This window comes from Ictidomys tridecemlineatus, unplaced genomic scaffold (genome assembly GCF_052094955.1).
Source record: "Ictidomys tridecemlineatus isolate mIctTri1 unplaced genomic scaffold, mIctTri1.hap1 Scaffold_349, whole genome shotgun sequence".
Taxonomy (NCBI): Eukaryota; Metazoa; Chordata; class Mammalia; order Rodentia; family Sciuridae; genus Ictidomys; species Ictidomys tridecemlineatus.
In genome coordinates, this window is record NW_027522414.1 from 188,938 (window position 1) to 215,928 (window position 26,991).

Below are 26,991 nucleotides of genomic sequence, written 5' to 3' on the forward strand. Positions count from 1 at the left end.
GCTATCACTAAGGCCTCAACTATGTATTGTGACCTATTGATGACATCACAAAGTCTAAGAACCCAGCCAATATTCATAGTACTACAGCATTGATAAAGCTCATCAGCTAATGTGATACACTTTATATAGTGTTGAAAAACCAGCCTCTAGCTCAGAGCAAACCTGCCAAAGGAAGGGACATCACCTTTGTCCTTGGAAAAACCCACAGAGCACTCCTAAGCATATTCCCACCCTATTAAGTTGTTTATCTACAAATAACAGGAGAGATCTGCTGGCCAGATGTCCCTGACTCAGTCAGGCTAGGTGGGGATCCATAGCAACCCCCTAGAGGCCACAAATCAGCATGAGACAGGGAAATACCTGGGATGCCAGATGACCCTCCCAGTAGTTTATGGTGGTTGATAACATGTTGGGAAACCATGTAATTCAGCACGTACACCCCTCTTGGCTTAAATCAATCAGTTCAAATGAATATCCCTTTTGTACTGACCAATCACCCTTACCCAACTTGTTCCCGCCATTAATTGTGCTAATCATGTTTTAGAGTTGTTATTTGATTTTCCCACCATGTGTAATGATTTGTTAAGAGATGCTATGATGTATGTGGGGGTCCCTGCCTTTTCCAAAGAATGTATAAAACTGCTGCAAACCCTGGGCTAGGGGCCTCTCAGCATCACCAGTTGCTGTGTGTGCATGTGGAGGACCGAGCTACCTCACAATAAACACCTCTTTGCTGCTTCCATCGATCTCGGGTCTCTGGTGGTCTTTGGGGGATCCCAAATTCGAGCATAACAGTGGAAACGCTATCATTAACTTGAACTTTCATACTTTGCACTTGATACCAAAAATAGAAGTGACATGAATTAAACAAAGTAAATCCTTTGTATCTTTTGGACTCCACTGAACTGCTTAATCTCCCCAGTGGTGTAAATATGGCAGTACACAAGAGGGTCAGGCTTAGCACCATCTCAGGAAAGTAAAGGCTGTGTCTCATAAATACAATCTTTAGAAACCTAGGTGACAGGCATGCTGGAATGTGGGTGTGAGTCTGAAAATATCTCATCTGACCATACCCCACCCCCAGATTCATAGAAAATGGTTATTCTAATTGTATCAGTTTCCTAATGCTTTCATAGAAATTTACCAAAATTTTATCACTTAAAATATAAACATGTCATCTTCTAGTCCTGTGGTCAAAAGCCCAGTATGGGACTTGAGGCCTAAAATCAAGGTTTGAGCAGGGCTGCTCCTATCTGGTGTCTCAACTTGAAAAGCTTTTCATCCCTCACCCCCACAGGTTTGAAAGCTGCCTGCAATACTTAGCTCTTGTTCTTGTTCTTCCGCAGGCATTAGTCTAATATCTGCTTCCCTGGTTACAGGTCCATTCTGATTGTACCTGCTTAGCTACCTTTCATAAAGGACATTGTGATGGCCCTGGCTGTACCCAGATGATCTAGGAAAATCTTCTCTTAAAATTTATGACTTCATCTTATCTGTAAAGTCTCTTTTACCATGCAAGGTCACATATTCATAGGTTTCATGGATTAGGAGGTGGACATTTCCAGGGCAACTGATGTAAGAGAGTTTTTTTTTTCTTTATCCTGCATTACCAAAATAAAATCACAGGATTTCAGAGAGAATTACCTATATTCAAATATAGTAGTTTGAAAATGGAAACTGAAAAATTAATAAAAGTTTGTAATGAGTGACACAGCAAAGATATAAACATATTTAATAAAACAAAGCAGAATACAAAGAAACAAAATGCATTTGAAAACTAAAAGTTAACAAGAGGAATAAAATTACAATTACAATTTTTTTTTCATGCTATAAACTTAGGCAAACTATTTAATTAAAAAAATTCCAAGACAGATAAGAGGTCAATGTAAATAAAAGAATATAGAGAGTTTTGAGCTCTGGAAAACAGAGATGCTATACAAGTCCCTAACTGAATATAAAACCTAATTAGAATCTGAAAGATAGAAGGGAGCATAAAGTCTAATATTTGGTAACTAAACTTACATAAAGTAAGGTGATAAAAAGAAACAAAATTATAATTAATTTAAAGAAAACTTTCTCTATTTTTTTTTTTGTATTAAGAATTGAACCCAAGGGAACTTAAACACTGAGCCACATCCTCAACACATTTTATATTTTATTTAGAGACAGATTCTTGCTAAATTGCTTAGGGCCTTGCTAAATTGCTGAGTCTGGATTTGAACTTGTGATCTTCCTCCCTTAGTCTCCTGGAGTTACCAACATGCACCATTTTGTCTGACCAAAAAAGAAAAAAAAAATAAAAACACAAGTCATGGATGGAACAAAGAATAATTATTTTTCTGATCAAAATAGGTTTAAAACTTAACTTTGTAATATAGCCAACTAAAAAATAAATGGAAATGTCGAGAAAGAATGTGAATTAAACTTTCAGTGCTAGAAGACAAGTGAACTTGGACTAGAATTATCATGGAATACAGGTAGAAATGGGACAGTGTGGGAGCTGATGTATCCAATTACATTATACAGTTTTCTAGGAATAGTGTTCCAACTTCAGGTCCTTTAAGCCCTGGTCATACATGACCCTGCAGACTCTTTTTCCATCCTGCTCTGTCTTACAATGTACTCCAGGACTATGCCAATTCCCCTGTTATATCTATATGATGTATCTTGGCTTTTATTTCATTGTTTCTCCTGTCTTGAAAACTCACATAAAGTCCTGGGATCAAATATTATTGTGTTGGGTGTGTGTATGATCACTTGTTCAGCTTAAAAGTGTGAGAAATTTTGGGCTGGGGATGAGACTCAAGTGGTAGCGCACTCGCCTGGCATGTGTGCAGCCCCGGTTCGATCCTCAGCACCACATACAAACAAAGATGTTGTGTCCACCAAAAACTAAAAAAAAATATTAAAATTCTCTCACTTTCTTCCTCTCTTCTCTCACTCTCTCTTTAAAAAAAAGTGTTAGAAATTTGGAGAAATGTATATGTGTATATCTGATCTCACATAATACTGGGTTCCCAGTGTTTTTTCCAACCCAAAGGCCATACATGGATAATCATAAGATTTTAAGAGCTAACACAATTATCAATACTTTAGTGTCTATGAACTGTATTTGAAAATGCATTCAAAATAATCAACTTGATTGTGAAATTCAGTAAACTAAGAAAAAAGTCTAGAAAGTCTACTATATAAGTACAGTAAAAAACTGGAATGATCAGTAAATACTTTATATATTAAAAATGAGAGGAGAGTATGGAAATTATGAATAGAGGAAAAAAATAAATTTTCAAAGGTTTTAGAAAATGAAAATAGCTACAAAAACCTGGAGGTGTGCACAGAGGAGGAGATTAAGATATGTTAATATATTCATTGCAAATCTCAGGATTAAATTTATGCTTCCTTGAATGATGTAAAACCACACCCTTTTCTATACCTTAAAACTTTTTATCTTAATTACATGAAGAATTTTATTTTTTTGAGAGAGAGAGAGAGAGAGAGAGAGAGAGAGAGAGAGAGAGAGAGAGATTATTTAATTATTTATTTAGTTTTCGGCAGACACAACATCTTTATTTGTATGTGGTGTTGAGGATCGAACCCAGGCCGCACGCATGCCAGGCAAGCATGCTTCCACTTGAGCCACATCCCCAGCCCATGGAGAATTTTAAATGTTAATACACTAGTGTTTATTGTTAGATTCCTTCAAGTTTCAGTTTTTCCAACAAATTCAAGAATTATTAAATTCAATTTGTAATTTAAAATATTATCATTCAGTTTTAGAAAATAAATTCTTTTTCACTTTCCATCATCTCTTTTTCTCAACATGCATTTAAGAACTTTATTGATATATAATTGATATGCATTAAAGAAGCATATTTAATTATACAATTGAATGAGTCTGATTCATCTATCCATTTTGCCTTCTATTTATAGGTAGGGATAGATATAATATTCCTTTTTAATAACATCTAACTCATGTTGAGCATGGTTACATTTTAGTATTATACTCAATAACAAGTTGAAAGCCAGCCTCAGCACCTTAGGGAGGCTCTAAGCAACTTGCTGAGACCCTGTCTCTAAATAAAATATTAAAAATGTTGGAATGTGTTTCAGTACACCCTGAGTTTAATCCCTGGGGGGAAAGAAATTCTTTGAATTATATTTTTCTTTCTTTTCTTCATCTTATATAACTTTATTTACCAAATATTAAATTTTATGCTCCCTTCTATTTGTAAAAAATTATTTTTAATTTAATTTGTTATATTTGAAATCAGAGTGCATTACAATTCATATTACACATATAAAGTACAATTTTTTGTATCTCTGGTTGTACACAAAGTAGAGTCACATCCTTCTTACATGTACTTAAGGTTATGATGACCATTGCATTCCACTATCTTTCATATCCCTATGCCCCCTCCCTTCCTCTCCCTCTCCTTTTCCCCTCTAGATAGGGCAAAGGGGAAAAGGGCTTCCTTCTATTTCTTTCAAATTTTAATTAGTCTATTTATTCAGTTATACACTTGTTTAGTATCAGAGCTCTAAACTCTGAATTTTTTTATACATTGATCTTCCATCTTTTCTTGGAGTTCTTTATTAAATTTTTGGCATGATTTGTATGGCACAAAACATTATTTTGTAATTGTGATTTCATTCCTTCTATTAATGTTTAATTTTTAAGTGACATTTTGTTTCTTTTATTCTTCTTTGTTTTATTCATTATGTTTACATCGCTGTGTCAATTCATTCCAAACTTTTGATCAATTTCAGGTTTCTACTCTCACAATATTATATTTTATTAGAGGTGAATTCTCTCTCAAACACTGCTATTTTATCTCAGCATAGCAGGATGAACATAGAACCCTCTACTCTGACAGCCACTTCTCTTAGAACCCATGCATTGTGGACTGGCATGGCAGAAGAGACTTTGCTACCATTGGTCTACAAGTCTATTTTGGTGGCAATACTATGCTATTTTTTGTTACTAATGGTCATAGTATAGTTTAAGGTCTGGTATAGTGATGCCACCTGCTTCATTTTTCTTGCTAAGAGTTGCTTTAACTACTCTGGATCTCTTAATTTTCTATATAAATTTCATAAATGCTTTTTCTACTTCTATAAGGAATAATATAAGGATTTTGATTGGAAATGCATTAAATCTGTATAGTGTTTTTGGTAGTATGGTCACTTTGACAATTTTAATTCTGTCTGTCCAAGAACATGGTAGATCTTTCCATCTTCTAAGGTCTTCTCTAATTTCTTTCTTTAGTATTCTGGGTTTTTAGTGTAGAGGTCTTTTACCTCTTTCATTGATTCCCAAGTATTTTATTTATTTTTTGATGCTATTGTAAATGGGTAGTTTTCCTACAGAGGATTTGTCACTGATATACAGAAATGCCTTTGATTTATGGGTGTTGATTTTGTTACTTTGCTAAATTTATTTACTAGTTCTAAAAGTTTTTTGTGGAATTTTTTTTGGTATAGGTATAGAATCATATCATTAGCAAATAGTGCTAATTTGAGTTCTTATTTACCTATCCATATCCCTTTAATTTATTTCATCTAATAGCTCTGGGTAGTGTTTTAAGAACTGTGTTAAATCAAAGTGTTGAAAGAACTATGTTAAATCGAAGTGGCATCCCTGTCTTTTCCAGTTTTTAGAGGGAATTTTTTCAATTTTTCTCCATTTAGACTGATGTTGGCCTGGGGCTTACCATAGTTATATTTAAGTTGATTGATGTGATGAATTACATATTAAAAATAAACACAAAAATTACATATAATAAATAAATAAAGGTATGTGTCTATCTACAACTAAAAATATTTTTGAAAAGCAATGTTTGCAGGAAATCTAAAGTCAAATTTGATCATGTATATTATTTCTCTTCTTCATTGTTATTTGTTACCCTAATAATGAACATTATACCTTCAATACATTTGAATGTATTCTAATGTTCTAAAACATTGATAGGAATAATTCTTCCGCTCTTTGTTTTCCCACTCTTAGATTATACTTGCTCCTCTTAACTCCTAGTCTCCCTCTTACATTATACTATGTGCTGCTAGTGCAAGTACATCTCTTCTTTTTTTCTCCTTCATCTTGGTGTATATTATTTCTTTCCATCTTTACTTTCTTCTTTTTTTCTTTTACCCAATTCTTCTTTTTGCCCTTTTCAGTCCTTGTTTAATGTTTTAGCAGTTTATTATATTTAATAACTAATCTTTCAATCTGTCTCAGAACTCTATATTATACCTGAATAACATAACATTGAAGAACAATATCAACAAGTTTTTTCACTTTTATTAAGGATAAATAGTACATGGCTTGATTCAAAGTGACTGTAGTAAATAGGGTTCAATGTTTCCTCAAATGATTTTTAATTTGTTATGAAAGGTTAATAAAATAGGTACTTGTCACTCTGTTTTTCTATATGCTTAACAAAACACTGTTGAAATCTTGTTCCCAGGATGTGTTGTCCCCAACTGTGAACTCTTTGCTAATCTTGTTCCCAGGATGTGCTGTCCCCAACTGCCAAACTGCAGGATGCACTCCCTCACTCGGTTGCAGGCAAACTGCCCACTCACCCTGACCCATCAATGAACTTCCCTCCCTGCCCTCTCCAAGAAAAGTATATAAGCTCTGCTCAAGCGGTTCTCAGGGCTCTCTCTCTCTTTGCTATAGAGGGAGCCCCAGCATGCTGGTCTCCAAATAAACCCACCCTTCTGCTTTTGCATAAGACAGTCTCTTGTGGTCTCTTACTCCGACGTTTCGCTGGACCCTTACAGTTATACATGAAAATAGAATGCATTACAATTCATATTACACATATAGAGGATAATAAACACCACACATTGAATTCAGGTATCAGTATTGAGTTATTTGTCCAACCCAGGGCACTTAAGAGAAAGCTTACAAAGTCATCCTTTCCTTAATTGAAGAAGCAATAACTATCTCAATAGGGTAGATATGGAAGAAATATGAAGAAGACTTCAAATGGTCTATAGCACTTCAGCAACTGACTCCAATGAACAATGGTTGAGAAAATTTTAGAGAAAAATATTAAGAATTTTATAGTTAAATTTGTTCAATGGGATAAAAGAAGGTGTAAGGAGTAAAATTAGAAAACACCGAAAGAGTCAGATCAATACAATAGAGATGGAGATCTGAAAAAGAACCAGAATGGAATACAAGTCAAAATTCTTTAGAAGAGACAAAGAAAATCACCTCATATTGGTTGAAAACATCATCCAAAAACAACATATACCAATTATAAATATTTATGCCTCAATAGTGCATCTATGTACATAAAAAACTCTTCTTGATATTAAGAATCAAATAGACCACAATTCAATAATACTAGGTTAAGTTAGCACAACTCTCTCACCACTAGTTTGACTATACTGACATAAACCTAGTGAAGATTGTACAGAACTAAAAAATACTCTGAATCAAATAGACCTAACAGAATCTGTAGAATATTTAATTCATCAATGATTGAATTCACTTTATCAATAGGACATGAAATATTTAATCACATTTTACATCCAAATCAAACTATAACAAATATAAAACTGAAGAGAATTTCTTGCAAACTATCAGATTATATGCAATAAATTAGAAATCCATGACAAGATGAAAAGTAAAAGCCTCTCTAATACTTGAAGATAAATTCACCTTTGAATAATAAATAAAGAAAAAATCATGGAACAAATAAAAATTTTTACAAACAAATGAGACTTGTGGTAGGACATACAAGATACTTGGGACATAAAGAGTTTTAAAAAGAAAATTTGTAGCAATCTGCTCCAACATAAAAAAGATAGAACTATGCAAATCAATAACCTAACATTACTGCTTGAGATCTTAAAAAAAATACCAAAACTAAAACCAATCTAAGAAGAGAAATAATTAAAATTAGAGCCAAAATTGATAAAATTGAGAATAAAATTAATAAAACTGTCTTTTTAAAAATACACAAGACTGATAAATACTAAGACTAAATAAACAGAATAAAGAGAAGAAAAAAAATTTTGAATAAGTTGGAAAAGGAAATATCACCACAGACATGACTAAAATCCAAGCAATCTTAAGAAACTATAAAATTGATATGCCAATAATCTAGAAAATATTGGAGATATTAACAATTTCTTATAGACATATGGCATACACAAATAAGATATAGGAAATATAAACAGTTTGATATCAAGTAATAAAATTGAAGCAGCTGTCAAAAGCCTTGCAACAAAAGTTCAGGACTAGATAGATTCTTAACTGAGCTCTATCAATGTAAAAAAAAAAAATCTTCTCACATTTTCCCATGAAGTAGAAAAGAAGAGAACAGTGCCAACTCTTTCTATAAAGCTAATATCATGCTGATACCAAAACCAGGCAAAAATATAACAAGGGAAGGAAATTTGAAGTAAATGCCTTTGATGAAGATAGATGCAAATATTCTTAATATAAAATTGGCAGACTGCATACAAAAACACATAAAAATATTAACGCATGGCTGGGGCTGTAGCTCAGTGACATAATATTTGTCTAGCATTTGTGAGGCACTGGGTTTGATCCTTAGCATCACATAAAAATAAATAAAATCATTGTATTGTGTCCATTTGCAACTAAGAAATTAAAATTTGTTGTTGTTATTTTTGTATATGAACAGAATGCCTTTATTCTACTTATTTTTATGTGATGCTAAGGATCAAACCCAATGCATCTTGCATGCTAGGCAAGTGCTCTACCTCTGATTCACAACCTTGCCCCCAATAAAAATATTTTTTTAAATGTTAGTGCATTATGATCAAGTGGGTTTCAGTCTAGAGATGCAAGGTTGGTTCAACATATACAAATCAGTAATTGTAATTTACTACATAAATAAAGTATGAACAAAAATCACATGATTGTCTTAATAGATCCAGAAAAGGTGTTTGAAAAAGTACATCTACCATTTATGTTTAAAACGTTAGAAAACTAGAAATATAAGGAAATTACCTCAAAATTCTAAAGCCTACATATGACAATCCAAGACCAACATCATACTAAATGGAGAAAAACTGAAAGCATTTCCTGTAAAAACAGAAACAAGAAAGAATGCCCAACCTTACCAATACTATTCAACTTAGTGCTTGAAACTCTATCCAGAGCAATTAGGCAAGGGAAGAAAATTAAGGGAAAATCATAGGAAAAGAAGAAATCAAATAGTCTGTTTGCTGATGACATGATTCTATATTTAGAAGACCCAAAATATTCTACAAGAAGATATCTAGAATGATCAATTTAGTAAAGTATCAGGATACAAGAACAACATAAATCAATCACTTTCAGATACTGCTGTGATAAATAAGCCAAAAAATAAGAAAACTATTTTATTCTATCACTCACAAATATTTGGAAATTAATCTAATGAAGTATATGAAGGACCTCTATAATGAAAACTCCAGAACACTGAAGAAAAAAGTTGAAAAAGACCTTAGAATATAGAAAGATAGGCAGAATAACATAATCAAAATGTTCATCCTACCAAAAGCATAATTCAGGCTCAAAGAATTAGAAATATCCGTTCTAAAATTCACTTGGAAAAACAAGAAAACCAGAATAGCAAAAGAAATCCTGAGCAAAAAGGGCAATGTTGGGAGCATCACAATACTGAATCTAAAATCATACTAAAGGGTTATAAAAGTAAAAACAACATTGTACTGGCACCAAAATAGGCATGAAGACCAGTGAGATACAATAGAAAACACGGACAGAAACCCACAGTAATCTGTTTCTAGACAAAGGTGCCAAAAACACACATTGGATAAAAGACAGCCCCTTCAACAAATGATGCTGGGAAAACTGAAAATCCATGTATATAGTACAATGAAATTTAACTTCTCTTACCCTGCACAAAACTCAAATTGAATCAAACACCTAGGAATTAGAACAGAAATATTGCAACTGCAAGAGGAAAATGTAGGCCCAACACTCCAATATGTCAACACAGGATGCAACTTTCTTAACAAGACTCCTAGAAGGGCTAGAAATAAAGTTAAATTCAACAGGTGGATGGTATAAAATTAAAAAGCTTCTGCACAGGGCTGGGATTGTTTCTCAGCTGTAAAGTGCTTGCCTAGCACGTGCAAGGCCCTGGGTTCAATCTTCAGCACCACATAAAAATAAATAAATAAAATAAAGATATTGTGTCCAACTACAAATATATATGATTCTGCACAGTAAAGGAACAAAATCATTAAGAAAGAGCCAAAAGAATGGAAGAAATCTTCACTTCCTGCTCTTCAGGTAGGATGGTAATATCCAGAATATAGAAAAAAAACACTTAATAGCAAAAAACAAAAGACCCAATTAATAAATGGGTAGAACTAAATGACACTTATCAAAAGAAGAAGTGCAAAAAACATATGCATGAAAAAAAAATCTCTAAGAATTAGACAAATACAAATCAAAACTATACTGAGATATTGCACCCCAATCAGAATGGTAATTATCAAAAATACTAGCAATAGGAGCTGAGGCTGTGGCTCAGAGGTAGAGCACTCACCTACCATGCATGAGGCAGTGGGTACGATCCTCAGTACCACATAAAAATAAAATAAAAATATTGCATCCACCTATACCTAAAAATAAATATTTTTAAAAATACTAGCAACAATAAATGTTGACCAGGATGTGGGGGAAATGATACACTCACAATTCCTGGTGAGACTGCAAATTGGTACAACCACTATGGAAAGCAGTATGGAGATTTCTTCAGAAAACTTGGAATGGAACAACCATTTGATTCAGTTATCCCACTCCTTGATTTATATAAAAAGGACATTAAATCAGCATACTACAGTGATGCAGCCACATCGATGTTTATAGCAGCTTAATTCACAATAGCTAAACTTTGAAGCCAACCTAAGTACCCTTCAACAGATAAATAGATAAAGAAAATGTCATATATATACAAAATGGAATGTTACTCACCCTAGAAGAAGAATGAAATTTTAGAATTTTTCAGTAATAGGATAGAGATTGAAAATATCATGCTAAATGAAATAAGCCAGTCTCAAAAAATCAAAGGCTGAATGTTTTCTCTTAACTCTCAATAAGGAGGGGGATAGAAGTAATTCAGATTAGACAAAGGCAATGAAAGGAAGGGAGGGGAAATGGAAATAGGAAATATAGTAGAATGAATTGGACATAACTATCCTATGTGCCTATGTCATTACATGACCAATGTAATTCTACTTCATGTACAACCAGAAGAATAAGAGGTTATACTCCATATATATATATATATATATATATATATATATATATATATATATATATAATATGTAAAAATACATTGATCATGTGTGAGGCACTGGGTTTGATCCTCAGCACCACATAAATAAATAAATAAATAAATAAATAAAATAACTAAAAATACATTGATGTCAATTCATAAATATAGATTCATTGATATCATTTTAACATAAATTTTGATATAGATTACCCAATATCAATTCATTAATATAGATTGATATACACTTGATATATCTTACTTTAAATAGATTCATTGATAATTCATAGATACAGATTCATTGATTTCTATTAATCAAAATAGATTCATTGATATTTTATTGATGTACATTCATCAATAAAGGTTAATCAATGTCAATTGACAGATATTGATTCATTGACTTAAATTCATTGATATGAATTAATCAATTAGATCCATCAATGTTAGTTCATATATTTCAAGTCATTGATTTAAATTCACTAATATGGATTCATTGGTTTAGATTCATAATGTGGATTCATTGATAGCACTTCATCAATATTGGATTATTTATATAGATTCATTGATGTAAAATTATTGATATTGATTTATCAATTCAGAAAGGGGGAAAATTTAAGTGACTGATTATCAGCCCTTAAAGATTCAACCTCACTAATGAAATAGATACATGAGCTGGGCATGAGGATGCACATCTGTAGTAATAGTGACTCTGGAGGTCAAGGCAGAAGGATAGCAAGTTCAAGCCCAGCCTGGGAAATTTAGCAAGGCTCTGACTCTCAAATGCTTTTACCTAATTCTGACAATAGGGCAACCAGTGTGAGAGAACTGGTATAAAACTGACTTTTGTCATTGTTTACACCTGGAGCATGGGCTCTGTGAACTTCAGGGATCTCTGAATTCTCAGGCAATTTAAACATGAGTTTGTGTTTATGGGCTTCCTTTTCTTTTCTTTTTGTTTTTTGGGAAATCACCTGAAGGTTACCAAAGGGGTCTAAGATTCATGATTATAAGATTATTTAAGGGGTATGGAAAAGTTGAATACACCCATGTCAGTTAAAGCTTGAGGATCATGAAATTAAAGATGTGCCTTTGAAGTATTTTACTTTGGAAGAGAATCGAGTCAGGTCTGCCTGGAGAGTTATAGCAAAAGTAGACAGGAAACATGGACAATAGCTGATAATTGTATTCAGAAAGGCTCACAATATAAAATAGGGTAACATTCAATTATATAGAATATTTAAAAATATTAAAAGTTACTTAGAAAAATAAAAGTTTTTTTTCTCATTCACATAAAGATCAGTGTGGAAATTCCTAGTCAGTAGGCAGTTTTTTCTGCCATCATTCAGAGAACCAGGCTCCTTGCATCCTGCCTCTGTCTTCTTGTATGGCCTTGGAGCCCTCTATTAGAACCCTGTATCTAGACAATCTATAGGGGAAGAGAGAGAGGGTGTGGGGTAAAACAAAGGAAGGACATCATTTCTGCCCACATTCCTTTAGATGGATTTCAGTGACATGACCAAATCTAACTGTAAGGGAAGTTAGAACATGTAGTCTAACTCTACCCTCACAAAGCAGAAGAAATGAGTTTTGGTTAACACATAGCATCTCTACCCACTTAAGTAAAACAACAGTATCAGGAAGCAGCTGGAGGTAAAAAAAAAGACACTCTGCTTTAAACACCAAAATAAAGTCCAATGTCATAGGCAGACAAGATAGTCCACAGATGAAGCAGAGTAGGCAGGCTTATAAGAATAGAAAAATGTACAAAGGACAGGATGGTCACAGTGACATTACAACCTATGAGCAAAGTGCTCAGAGTTTTAGGCATGGAGGAAGGAGGAGTTTTGGGAATCAGTCAAAACTAGTGGAGACCTAGTGACCCAATAGGTATTTAGGAAGGTTTGGAGTAGGAGTGGGAAATAGAAAGAGGGTAAAGCAGGAGCTGGGATGGAATAACCCACACTCTGGGAAGATCACAGACATGGGGAAGAGAGCACAAGTGGGGATAGTCAGGACAGGTTATTTGTGAGATGTCTTATTCAAGAATAGCATGTCAGACAGGAGCTGGTCAAGTTCCTTTTACCCAGGATCAGCATCAGTCCTGGAATAATACAGAGCCTCTTGACAGGATTCAGCTGTAAGGAGAGGCATAAGGGAACAGGTAAGACCTGATATAATCCATCAAGTGTTACAGTAAGTTTTCTCAGGTTCTTGGTCACCAACAATAGCCCTAACTAACCCTAACTTTCTCCCAAATGTCCTGGAATAAAACAGCATTATTGAGTCCGTTCAAACCCTCTGGGGCACAAAGCAAATGCCCATTAAGAGGATAGAGGACCTGGGGTGGTTTATTTTCTTAGAAGAAACAACAATAAAAATAATGTTCAATATGTGCAAGCACAATTCTTGGGCTTTTGACATGTTTAAGCATTTAATCTTGATTAAAAACCTATGATTAAGGTTCCTTTATTACCCCATGATTACAGATTAAACACTGAGCAATGGAGGTTTAAGTGGCTTATCAAAGCAAGCATTAGAGCTGGGATTCAAAGAGAACTGACTCCAGAGTAGATGATCTTAGAAATGCCACATTTGACCAAAGTTTCATGGAAACTTTTACTCATTCAGTGGATAAAGATACACCCTTAAACTCTTTCCCAAGTGTTGATCTAATATTTTGTTTTCAGAAATCTACCCCATCTTTGTGCAATGAAGACTGAGTCTCCCACTTCCAAGAAGAAGACATTAACAGTTTCCTAATGAGGCCATACTCTCAAATAATGTAAGCTATCTGCACTAAAAAGTTCTGAAGTAAAATATGTCACAAGGAATGATTGCAGAAAGTCAGGGTTAGAATGAATTTCAGACTGATCTACTTGCACTAGGAAACCACCTTACTCAGCATAACTGAGTCAAGAGGATTATGACTCAGAAACTTCTGACAGTGATACAACTGCTTTAGTTCTTAAATGGCTAAGGGACAATGTTAAAAGGGCTCAACTTCATAGAATTTTATTTTTATAAATTGAGGAGTGTAGTATCTTGTCTAGCTAATCAAGAATTATATAGTAATCTATCCATTTATCTGTCCATGTGTTTATTCATTTGCTAAAATATTCACTCACTCAAAAATATCTACTGAACCAAAACTTGTACTAAATCCTATGTGTTTCTAATTCTTTCAAGTGGGGTTCTTCCTTATACCTCATTTTTGAAATTTTGATAAGCTCAGAGCTGGGATACCATCATATATTAATAAAGTTTATATTAAATATGTTTCAGGAATCATAATCAGGTCATTAATTATGGCACTGTTTGAAGGTTCCTGCCACTAATCCAAAGTAAAGAATTCACCTTTTACTTTGGAATTCTAAGAGGATTTTTAAGAACCTAATTATGCTCCAAGATATCTTTTCCATACCACATGCTTAGTTTCAAACCAAACATGAATAAGGTTCAATCAACAGTATGTTTTTTCAAAACCAAATTAGTACTCAGTTTTCTTTCTTTTTAAAGTATTTTTTTAATTTTTATTATTTTGTTTTCTTATTTTCATGTGGTGTTGTGGATCAAATCCAGTACCTCATATGTGTGAGACAATCCTCTGCCACTGAACTACAGCCCCAGTCTCAGTACTCAGTTTTCTACAAACAGGGTCTATAAGAGTTGTAAGGTTCTTGCTGTCCTCAGAGAAAAGTGCATCACCCATGACAAAGACAGGTATTCTGAGTTAGCACCCTAGCCTTACAGAAGAGTAGGAAAAAGGCCTAAAGAATGTCTCATGGCCTGGAATACTGACTGGCTTAAAAAGCTATTTGTTATCTGGTCATCAAAGTTATATGCATAGCCATGAAAAAGTCACTTAGCTAGCAGCATGTCAATCATTCAAAGACTGGACAAACAGAATTCCAGAATGATATTTCCATTTTGGTTTTCCAAGTTATATGGTTCTAACGGATGATCTTCTAATGTTACATGATTTACTTGTTTTGCAATGGAGACCATGCACACCACAGTGTTGACACAGCCAATTTTTTCTTGGGCTAAAATTTATGGAAAAATAAAACTTTTCTATCAGGTTAGAAAAGAGTCAACTCATTGCTCTTGACTAGATTATTTAAACAATCAAAGCAAGGTGACAATTCTTCTTCTTAGGTACTTGAGCCACTGTCAGTTGAAATATGTTTGTTTTTATTATAGTATATACTTACTTAGAATCCTGAAACTGAACTCAGACTTTCTCCTCATGTTCAAGAACACTGTAAATCAAAACTGGCTGAAAAGAGGCAAGACAATATCTCTAGGCCTTTTCCCTGCTCTCTTGCTAGGCTAGAGCTAGAGCAAAGGCATCCAGTTAATTATGCAGAGGGGCTCTGGGTCAGTGTTTTTGTGGGAACAATACTGCCCTCCAGGGAGAGGTTGGAAACTTGCAGGAGCAGTTTATGGTCATCATAATATCTGAGGTTGCCAAAGGAACATACTGCTGAATTATTTTCTTTTTCTTTTTCTTTTGGTACCAGAGATTGAACCCAGGGTCCTTTAAATACTGAGCCACATTACCAGTCCTTTTTATTATTATTATTATTTTTATTTTGAGACAAAGTCTTGGTAAGTTGCTTATGGCCTCGTTAATTTGCTAAGGCTGGCATGAACTTGGGATTCTCCTGCCTTAACTTCCTGTACCACCATATCTGGTTGAGATTTATGTAGATGAAAGCATCAGATTTTTATCATTTCCTGAGTCTAGATAACATCTCTGACATACACATTAAGAATCATTTGCATGGTGTAGACATACACTGAGTATACTAGCTTTAGTTCTATCATCCACTGGCATCCTTCCTTATTTTTTGTCTTTTGAACATGGAATAGCTTCTAACATTCTTACTTGTCTCACATCCAATATTTTCATTATCTGAGTAAGCATCTGACAATTTTTATATCTTTTCTCATAAAGATGTGCATAATTGTTATATTGAAAGTCATATTATTAAAAATTGCTTTCTTCTTATTTCTCCAGCCTCAAAGTAGTCTCTGAAGCAATATTTATCTGTCCTATAATAAACTTTATGCTCACTACTCCTGCCCATATCTGTTGTTTTTTGTTTTGTTTTGTTTTCAAATATTGTTAAATTCTGAGAAATGCTGGCATTGTTATTGTGTAACAGGTAGCTTACAAAAATCTACCTGGGATTAAAGGAATAAAACAATTTAGTAATATTACTGAGGTAAAATTAAATTTGAAACCATAATATATAAAAACTGTATATTTATTTTATATAAAGAATCCAAGGATAACTTCTTCCAGAAAAGCCTTAAATTTATATTTCTTCAAAGAATTTGGAAAATCATTGTTATGCTGATCTCACTCTGAAGTTTAATCTATATAATATACCATATTTATTTTAGTTAACATGCATATTTTTATCTACAAGTTTTGCTTAATTTCTGATTAAATTTAATTTAATAGGCATAGTCCCTAATAGTACTACATTTTTAACAGCTTTTGAAAGCAGTATAGATAAAAAAATCTAAAATATCTAAAATTAGCCATAGACAGATACAATCAAGCTTTGAAACATCTTAATATTGATTTCAATTATGCAGATAATTTATACAATAAACGTTTTTTGGCTTTAGTCTTGTACTTTGGCCTAGTCATGTAATTCAAGTAGAAAAATAATTATTGTTATGTAAGGTATAGAAAACTTGCACATATTCTGGAATATGAATTTATGAGAAATTTTTGGCTATGATTTGAGAGACTTTTACTAACTACCTGTGTGCTTCCTTTTACTCAGCAAGTCTATTCATCTAGAGTTACGCTCACACAATAGCTTGAAAATACATGATCAAGTCTTTATTGTAACTTTGTTTATAATAAAAGAAAAATGTTAAAAAAAATGAACCTACCCTCAATTATATATAATTAAGGCATGCATGTTCTTTATTCCAATCTTAACTTTTTACCCTACTCAAGTAATTGTCCTCAAGGCCTTCTCTCCATGCAGTGCCTCAGAGGGAATATGAGCCAGGTCAGCAAAGTCACACACATCAACAGTTTGACCCAGGGCTCAGGTGTCTAAATCTTCTCATCTTCAGAAAAATGGGCTTTTAGAAATCTTCCCTGCCACCTTATCTTAATGAGAAAGATTTTCTTGAGCTCATTCCTGCCTTAAATATCATTTGAAACTTTTTCATGCTATGTATTCACAGAGAGTAGAGAATACATCAGGTCTTGATTCTTACCTGTGTGTATTAATTCTAACTCAGAGATATCCAGGTCCTAGTATAAGTGTGCTAACCTGGTTTTAATTATACCAGGTGTTGAACAGAGGCTCTGAAATTCCTTGCCAGGTTTGCATCCTGGGAAAACAGAGTGATCACCTGTGGCAGTTTCCCTGAATGGTGATATCACACTTGTACAGCTTGGTTCTATATCCCACCAAGCTCAGATTCAGGATTCAGTAAATAGAAGAAATGCAAGGCATGGTAGAAATATGGGACATCTTTTATTCAGAGGCAGCCATAGCAATTAGCCTGTTTCCCCGACCCTTCAGCTTCAGCCCCTAGCCAGTTCCATTTTAGCCCATCCTCACACCCATTTCTATAGGCCTTTTTTATATGCAGTCGAAACAAAGAAGGTACACTGTCAACAGGTTACATGGGGTGGGTGAGGGATGCTTTCAAGTTCATGTTTATGACCTTGAGTCTATATGCTGAATCACAGTGTTTCTGACCTTGACTAATCATATAACATAGCCCACAAGAATTCTCAGTGAGGCAGCCTAAATATAGTCATTTCTGGCTTGCCCTCAAAATCTACCTTTTTAGGATACCTTAATGTGTAATCTACACATCTAAAGTCTTCTGTAATGATCCCTTTGCAAGGAGAGCAAAGCCCTGCATTCAAAACAACATGACCTGCAACAATATACAACTTAAAGACAAGCCCCATCCTTTATGATTACTAAAAGTAATTGCCAATTTCATCCCATTCTGAGATGGCAATTAAAGTCTTTCCAGCCATGTTCAATTGTTCAGAAATATACTTGATTCATTAGGGTTGTTCAGCAAAGCTTACAAGCATTTCAGTTCATACCCAGAAGGAATCTCTGGTATACGTGTATACAGTTCACAGTGGTGTTGGTGAGGATACACCTACAGATGAAAGAACAAAGCAGTTACAAGCATTAGCACAGGTAAATCACATGCATCTGAGAAAATCCATGCCAGCTTTGAGTCCTGGGAAAGCACAGTGGCTGGCTGTGGCAGCTTCCCTTATGGTTATATCACACTTGTACAGCTTGGTCCTGTACCCCAGCAAGCTCAGTGTGCATCAGCACCAGGGAACTCATAATTGGTCAAATGGAAATAACAAATGTGCACTTTAAAATTTGTGTCCCATCTCTGATACCTGGAACAAGTCATCCAGGGGGAGGGGCTTCATTAGTTATCCATGGCATTACAAGGAAATCACACTTCAAACATGTTCCCTGTGGGGCTAACAGGGCTACCCAGTGAAGATGGGAGAAATTTTCTGTCCAGAGTAATGTCCAATCCACAAACTTCCCCCTAGTTATTCCAGTGGGAGGAGGCAAAAGAACATTCCCTCATTTCCCAAACCCAGTCTTAAGTTCAACATCCTTTGTTGTTACCTGGATGCATTTTGGTGTTTCTGTGTGACACAGCAAAGCTTCCACATAGCTGTTTATCCTCACTGGGGACTCTCATTCAGAGCTTTCACAGCTAACCATAGGCACTGTGCCCACCCCCTTTGTGGAAGGTGTGTTGTCTGCAGACCTAAATTCTTACTTAAGCAACCCATTATATCTCTCTATCGTTCCTGCAGCCTGTGGGTGACATGAAACCTACAGCTTCCATTGAATCTGAGTTGCCCATCACTATACATCCTGACCTATAAAATGTGTACCTTAGTCACTTTCTATTGTGATGTGCTGGTTATACAAGGCTGATAACACAGTGTGCAAATCATAGTGCACTGACTTGCTTGAAAACTGGGTCAGGCAAACAACATGCCTGTGGTCATATTCACTGCTGCCAAGGTGAACAATACAGGGTGATTGTCAACATACCATTGTGTCAAAATGATGTGTCTCCACAATACCTAGCAATCTGGAAATCCAAAGCATGGTGAGTGTGTACACTCTTGAGCCCAAACCACACATGCCTGGTAAGCCTCTACCAGGGCACCTCATTTTAAAGGCAAACCCCACTCTTTGATTACATTGACATCATCTTCATACCTGCATATTGAAGGCAGTAGTGCAACTAAGCCACCAAGTTGGTGGGAGGCACCCACTCTAACTACTACACCCTAGACAAAGCATCTGCTTCATCATTCCCTGGGCTATTCATGGGGGGCATGACCCATAATGTGCCCCACAGTGACCTGTTCTTGGTGGCTTAGCTCCCAAGGCTCTTGACACAGAACTTGCACCCAATACACAGCACAACTATCAGTACATATCACTATGGGGAACGCTTCATTTGCTTTTACCATTTAGCTCAGCTCACTGGCTTCCTTGTCTTACACCTATATCAAACCAGACAGTGCCTGTTTCTGACTTCAGAGCCACTGCCAGCCACACAGGCAATTGTCCATGCCTGGAATCGTTAGTGTAACAAACACTGAAGTGTATGGATGCCTTACTTCTGAGGTATGGGCTTGTTTCTGGTTCACCTACATAGGTAATAGGCCCTAGCACCTCTCTCTTTCTTGGCTCATGCCAGCTCCTAATACACTTGGGCTCTTTTGGCACTGGCTGGCTCCTGGCAAATTTGGGTTCTCTGGTGCCTTACAGGTTCTAGTATACAGTGCTCTCCTGGCTCATGGTGGCCTCCAGTACATCTAAATCTGAAGTTTGTGAAGAATCCATAACATGTAGCAAATGGGGTGTCTTGCCCTTGTCGGCCAGCAGCACCTTTAAATCTCACAGGCATAACAACAAATTGACCAGGGGCTTTTCCCAAGTCCACCATCTCCAACTTGACTACTTGGGCCAGCTCAACTTGAACTTGACTACTGGGCCAGCCCTGCTGGCAGCTGCCCATCAGAGCCATCGGCTGCACTGTTTGATTTTTCTCTTTGACCACTGGCTGGGCTTACAGGCGTTATCCTTCCTCTTAATACTGGGACTCCATCAGCATGATGGGGGAGGCTGAGGGGTATTTTCAAGGTATGCAGATCCTCTTCTGGCAACCATACTCTGGTTCTCAAGGCTTATTCCTTATGTTGTGACTTCTTCTTCTTGGCAGACTCTGGTAAAGCTGCATCAGTGTTTGCTCTCAGAGTTGTAAGACACATTTACCTCATAGCCCCAGCAGCTGTGCATTTAGCTCCTCAGGCTATTAATCTGTCTCACTGGCACCACCACTGCCACCTTTGTCCTTGGCCATTGTCTGGCACCTGGGCACCACTGCTCAGTTCAGTCTGCTCCAGCAGGTCCACATTCACTTCAGGGTAATCAGAAGCCTTCTCTATGCTCACAAGGGACCTATTCACCATATCCCAACTCTACACAGGAATTTTTGCTAATAGGACCTTGGCAACTGAGTGCTACATGGTGCTCATTAGCCACAGGTCCCTCCTGTCAACCAAGGTTAAATCATCTCTAACCTGTGGAACATCCTGCCAATTATTATGTGGGGGCTCAGACCCAGGAAACAGATTTAGCAGATAGAAGAAGATGTAAGACATGGTAGGAATATTGGTCATCCTTTATTCAGAGGCAGCCATAGCCATTAGCCAGCTTCAGCTTCAGCCCCTAGCCAGTTCCATTTTAGCCCCTCCTCACTACAATTTCCATAGGCCCTTTTTGTATGCACTTCAAACAAAGTAGTCACACTGCAAACAGGTTACATAAGGGGATAGGGGTACATGTGTTGCTCCCTGCGACAAGGGTACATGGGAGAAAGGCAGGACCAGCCTGTCATTTCCAAGGGGGAGTGAGAGGGTAAGGGTCATGAACCAGTACCCACCCTAAGATTGGGAAAAAAACGCACTGAGCCAGGAGTTGTTTCAGCCATGAAGATGCAGCAAATCTCAACTTTATTGTGTCAGGGACAAGTTATATAGTGATAGAAGGAGGGAGTAAAGAGAGAAAGTAGCGAGAACAAATAGGTTGCAGTTACCATACTATCACTAGGGGCCTAGGAAGATTTCAGGTTAAACAGGTGGGGCTAAGGTCAAAAGCCAGTGGATGTGTAACCGATGTGATTCTGCAATCTGTATACAGGATAAAAATGGGAGTTCATAACCCACTTGAATCAAATGTGTGAAATATGATATGTCAACAACTATGTAATGTTTTGAACAACCAACAATAAAAATTTAAAAAAAAAAAAAAGCCTGCGCTCGCAGATTAAAAGCCCACATGCGCCAATCCAGTCTGGTCACTTATACGGAAATACTGTGGAAGAACCCATGAGGCCACCTAAACCAACACCCAATAATGGCCACACTCCCAAAGGAGGTAAAAAGTTCCAACATACATGCTCACAATTCATGTTTATAACCTTGAATATATACCCTAAATCTTTTTCCTGGGTCAGAGTCCTTGCACAACAGTAGGGCACAGTTAAAACAAGACTGTTTGCTTTGCAGCTTCATTGCCTAGCTGGTGAAGTGTCTGTGGTGACAGGACAGGAAAGAGGTGTGGTCCGAACTGAGTTCAGACACTGGTGTTTTAATTTCTGTTTTACTTTTGTCTTTTTAAAGTTAATCAGACATTCCTGTACCTAAAGTAAAGGTATGGGAGTGGCTTCCTAAAAATATTTTATGTAATCCCTTGCACACACACACATACATACTTGACTAGTTTGGTGATAAGCATCAGTAATTTCCACCCATCCTCACTGACCTAAGCATAATAAAGACATGAAAAATCCTCACTTTTCTGACAAAGAAGATCTAGTTCTGCTTGGCAACTGTGCACTAAGTCATTTATTTACCATTGACCATTTTGAGACTTCAAATTTTAACTCTGGGTCCTAATATTGTGAGCCAGGCTAACTGGGCAATGACCAAACAAACTCTATCTTGCCCTGAGACTCCACATCATGTAAGAAATGCTTCTCCCATGGAAAGCCCAGCCTCTGTATCCACCAAGAGTTGCTGAGCATAGCATGTTTGACAACACAAAATGGCAATTCTTATACAATGTAAAAGTGTTCTCTCTTTGGTTTCCATTGTTTCTTGGACAATACCTGAGATTTATTGGGTAGATGTTAGTAACCATTCTTTAAATTGTATGCACCTAGGGATGTTTTGGCCCACTCCCTTTTCTGCTTATGATTTTAGATCTCATGACATTTTTTTATGGTTTTGGATCATAGCAACAGCCACTTATGTGTTAATATGATTTTGGACTATAAAAAAGTGTACTAAAACCCTGGGAGGAGGTCAAAGGTTGTAAACTTGCAGCCTACCTTTTGACCCACAAGCTGGTAAATCTGGAATGCTGGCTGGTGAATAAAGTTTCCATCTCCTGTTTTAAGATCGACTCAGTGATTTATTGTGATCTCTCCTTAACACTAATGACTTTTGAGAGGTTGTATAGCTGCTAGAAGTTAAATGATATTCAACAGTTCAGTAATGTTCTGTGAAGCTTACCACTTTGGTGTTTATTTTTTCATATGAGTAATACACTTATATATGGAAACTTAGTTTTTCATTATTATACTATTACTAATTGATTAATTGATTGTACAGCCATTGTAAAAACAAAGAGTAGAGATCCATTTTAACTCCCCCCAAAAAAGAGAAAGAAGAAACTTTGTGTGTATGTGTGTGTGTGTGCACGCGCGAGCGCATGTGCAGGGATGTAGCTCAGTGGAAGAGTGCTTGTCTATTAGGCAAGAGGCTCTGTGTTCGATCCCAGCAGCAAGAGGGAAAACAGTGAGTGGTGAACAAAACACCTGTGTACTGAGCACAACCAACATGTTCTTAATGTTTTAAGTGTTCTGTATATGTTGCTGAATTTAATTGAAAACTCATTTAGTGCAAGAGAAAATAAATTATTTATAAATAGATTGCTTGAGTTGTATTGGACTTACAGAGCTTGTGAGCTCAAAAAATAGTTGTGAGAAGCTGGATACACTGGTCCACATACCTGTAGTCCCAGCTACTTGGGAAGTTGAGGCAGGAGGATCACTTGAGTTTAAGAGTTGGAGGCAAGTTTGAGAAACACACTGAGACCCCCTTTCAAGGATATACTTTTTAAAATACATTCATGTAAAACATTGGAGATTTGTCATTTTGCCTTGGTCCCCCTTCCTCTCAGCTGGGTAACCATGGGAGCATATGTGATCAGCATGGATACAGCCACTCTGAACTTGACTCATTTTTTAGGAGCACATACTTAACTTCATAATCCTTAGCCCACCTACCCAACATTATTTCAACCAGTTGGTAAAAGTGTCATGTATGATTAACCCTTAAATCCTCTGGGTAAGAATCAGAAAGCTGGGGCACAGGAGAATTATATCTATAACCTGGGTCTACTGATATTTTTATCATTTTACATTTATTGCTAAAATGTAGATAAAATTTTCAAGAAATTCTTTAAAGGCAAAATAAAGCAACATTATCTGTTGAACAAATATGAAGGAAACACCAGGTCCAGACATGATGCTAGGTCCCTTTCACTAAAATGGTGAGTTGAAAATAGGTTTAGTCTCTCATCATTTACAGTCTAGTGATGGAGACATCTAGATCAACTGTCAAATGAGATTATCACCATTGGGAATACCCTTATATGGGTATTACCCAATTAGAATCCCATCATTCATTGAATGCACATTACTTCACAGAAGCATTGTCTAAAAATGCAATGGGAAAAAGGATTTGACAAAATATAGCACAACTTCATATTCAAAATGCTAGAAAACCTAGGGATAGTAAAAACACACTTCAACATTTTAAAAGCTATATTTGCTGAACCCAAGACCAGCATCATTCTACATGGAGAAAAATTGAAAGTATTCCTTCTACAAACTAGAACAAGGATGTTCTCTTTTACACTTCTATTCAACATCATCTTTGAAAGTGTAGCCAGAGAAATTAACAAAAGAGATAAATTAAAGGGATACAAGTAAGAAAAAAAACTAAAACTATAACTATTTGTTGATCACATGATTATATAACTAGAAGATCCAAAAAATTCCAACAGACAACTTCTAGAACTAATAAATGAATTCATCCAAGTAGCAGGATATCAAATCAACACCCATAAATCAAATGCATTCTTATATGTCAACAATGAGTTCACTGAAGGAGAAATTAGAAAAACTTCTCCATTCACAATAGCTTCAAAAAATAAAATACCTGGGAATCAATCTAACAAAAGAGGTGAAAGACCTCTACAATGAAAACTACAAAACACTAAAGAAAGAATTTGAAGAAAACCTCAGGAGATGAAAAGATCTCTCATGCTCCTGAATAGGCAGAATTAATATTGTCAAAATGGCCATACTACCAAAAACTGTTATACAGATTTAATGCAATTCCTATGAAAATCCCAATGACATTCTTCATAGAAATAGAAAAAGCAATCATAAAATTTATTTGGAAAAAATGAGAGACACAGAATAGATAAAGCAATCCTTAGCAAGTAAAGTGAAGCAGAAAGCATAAAATACCAGACATTATACTACAGAGCTATAGTACTTAAAATGGCATGGTATTAGCACCAAAATAAACTTGTCAATCAATTGTACAGAATAGAGGACATAGAGACAAACCCACATAAATACAGTTATCACATACTAGACAAGGGTGCCAAAAACATTCACTGGAGAAAAGATAGCCTATTCAACAAATGGTGCTGATAAAACTGGAAATTTATATGTAGCAAAATGAAATTAAACCTCTATCTCTCACCCTGCAAAAAATAAACTCAAAGTGAATCAAAGACTTAGGCACTAGCACAGAGAACCTGTACCTAATAGATGAAAAAATAGATCCAAATCTTCACCATGTCAGCCTAGGATCTGACATCCTTTTTTTTTTTTTTTTTGAGAGAGGAGAGAAAAAGAGAATTTCAATATTCATTTTCTAGTTCTCGGCAGACACAACATTCTTGTTGGTATGTGGTGCTGAGGATCGAACCTGGGCTGCACGCATGCCAGGCGAGTGAGCTACCGCTTGAGCCACATCCCCAGCCCGGATCTGACATCCTTAATAAGACTCCTAAGTGAAAGATGTAAAATCAAGAATCAATAAATGGGATGAATTCAAATTAAAAACTTCTCAGAAAAGAATCAATTAATAATGCAAGGAGAGAGCCTACAGATTAGGAGAAAATCTTTACAACGTGCACCTTCAATAAAGCATTAGCCTCTAGGATATAAAAGAACTCAAAAAAACTTACCACCAAAAAATAAATAAATAACCCAATCAATAAATGGGCTAAGGAGCTCAACAGACACTTCACAGAAGAAATATAATTGATTATCAATTATATAAAAAAGTGTTCCACATCTCTAGCAATTAGAGAAATGCAAATCAAAACTACTCTAAGGTTTCATCTTACTCCTGTCAGAATGGCAATCATCAACAATACAGGCAACAATAAATGTTGGTGAGAATGTGGGGCGAGAGATACATTCATACATTGCTGGTAAGATGGCAAATTGGTGCAACTGCTATGGAAAGCAGTATGGAGATTCCTCAGAAAATTTGGAATGGAACCACCATTTGACCCAGCTCTCCCACTCCTTGGTTTATACCCAAAGGATTTAAAATCACAATACTATAGTGAGACAGCCACATCAATGTTTATAGCAGCTCAATTCACAATAGCTAGACTATGGAACCAACCTAGGTGTCCCTTAAAAGGTGAATGGGTATAGAAAATGTGGTATCTATACTCAATGCAATATTATTCATGTTTAAAAAAGAGTGAAATTATGGCATTTGCCAGTAATTGCTGAGAGTTGGAGAATATCATGCTAAATGAAATAAGCCAATCTCACAAAACCAAAGGCCAAATTTTTTCTCTAATATGCAAATGCTAGTTCACAATAAGGCCCCGAGGGCTCTAGGAAAGAATAGCATTACTTTAGATTAGGTAGAGGAAAGTGATGGAAGGAAAAGAGAGGGGATGTGAAGATAGGAAATACAATAGAATGAAACAGACATTACTGTATGTATACATAGGACTACATGACCAACATGATTCTGCAACATATACAGTCAGAAAAATTAGAAATTATATGTCATCTATGTACAATGTATCAAAGTGCATAAGTGCACTCTACTGTCATGTATAACTAATTAAAACAAAAAAATATTAAAAATGAAATGGGAGTTATATTTAAAGGGAAAGAGTGCTGATATTAATTAGAGAGAATAGAGTAAGGGAATTATGGCAACAGATTCATTGATTCTACTAAGTGTTAACTGTTCTCAAAAAGCCATGGTTCAGGGGCTGAGATTGTAGTTCAGTGGTAGAATGCTTATCTACCACGTTCGATGCCCTGGGTTCAATACTGAGCACCACATAAAAATAAATAAAAAGATAAAATAAAGTTATTGTTTCCAGTTACAACTAAAAAATATAAAAAATAAAAGCCATGGTTCAAATTCTCTTTTAGATAATTAATACAGGCAACTATAAAGGAATGCTGTCTCATTGGAGAAATAATCTTGCAGCACCTTTCCCACAACCATCCCATGTTCAGACAGTTATGTTCACAG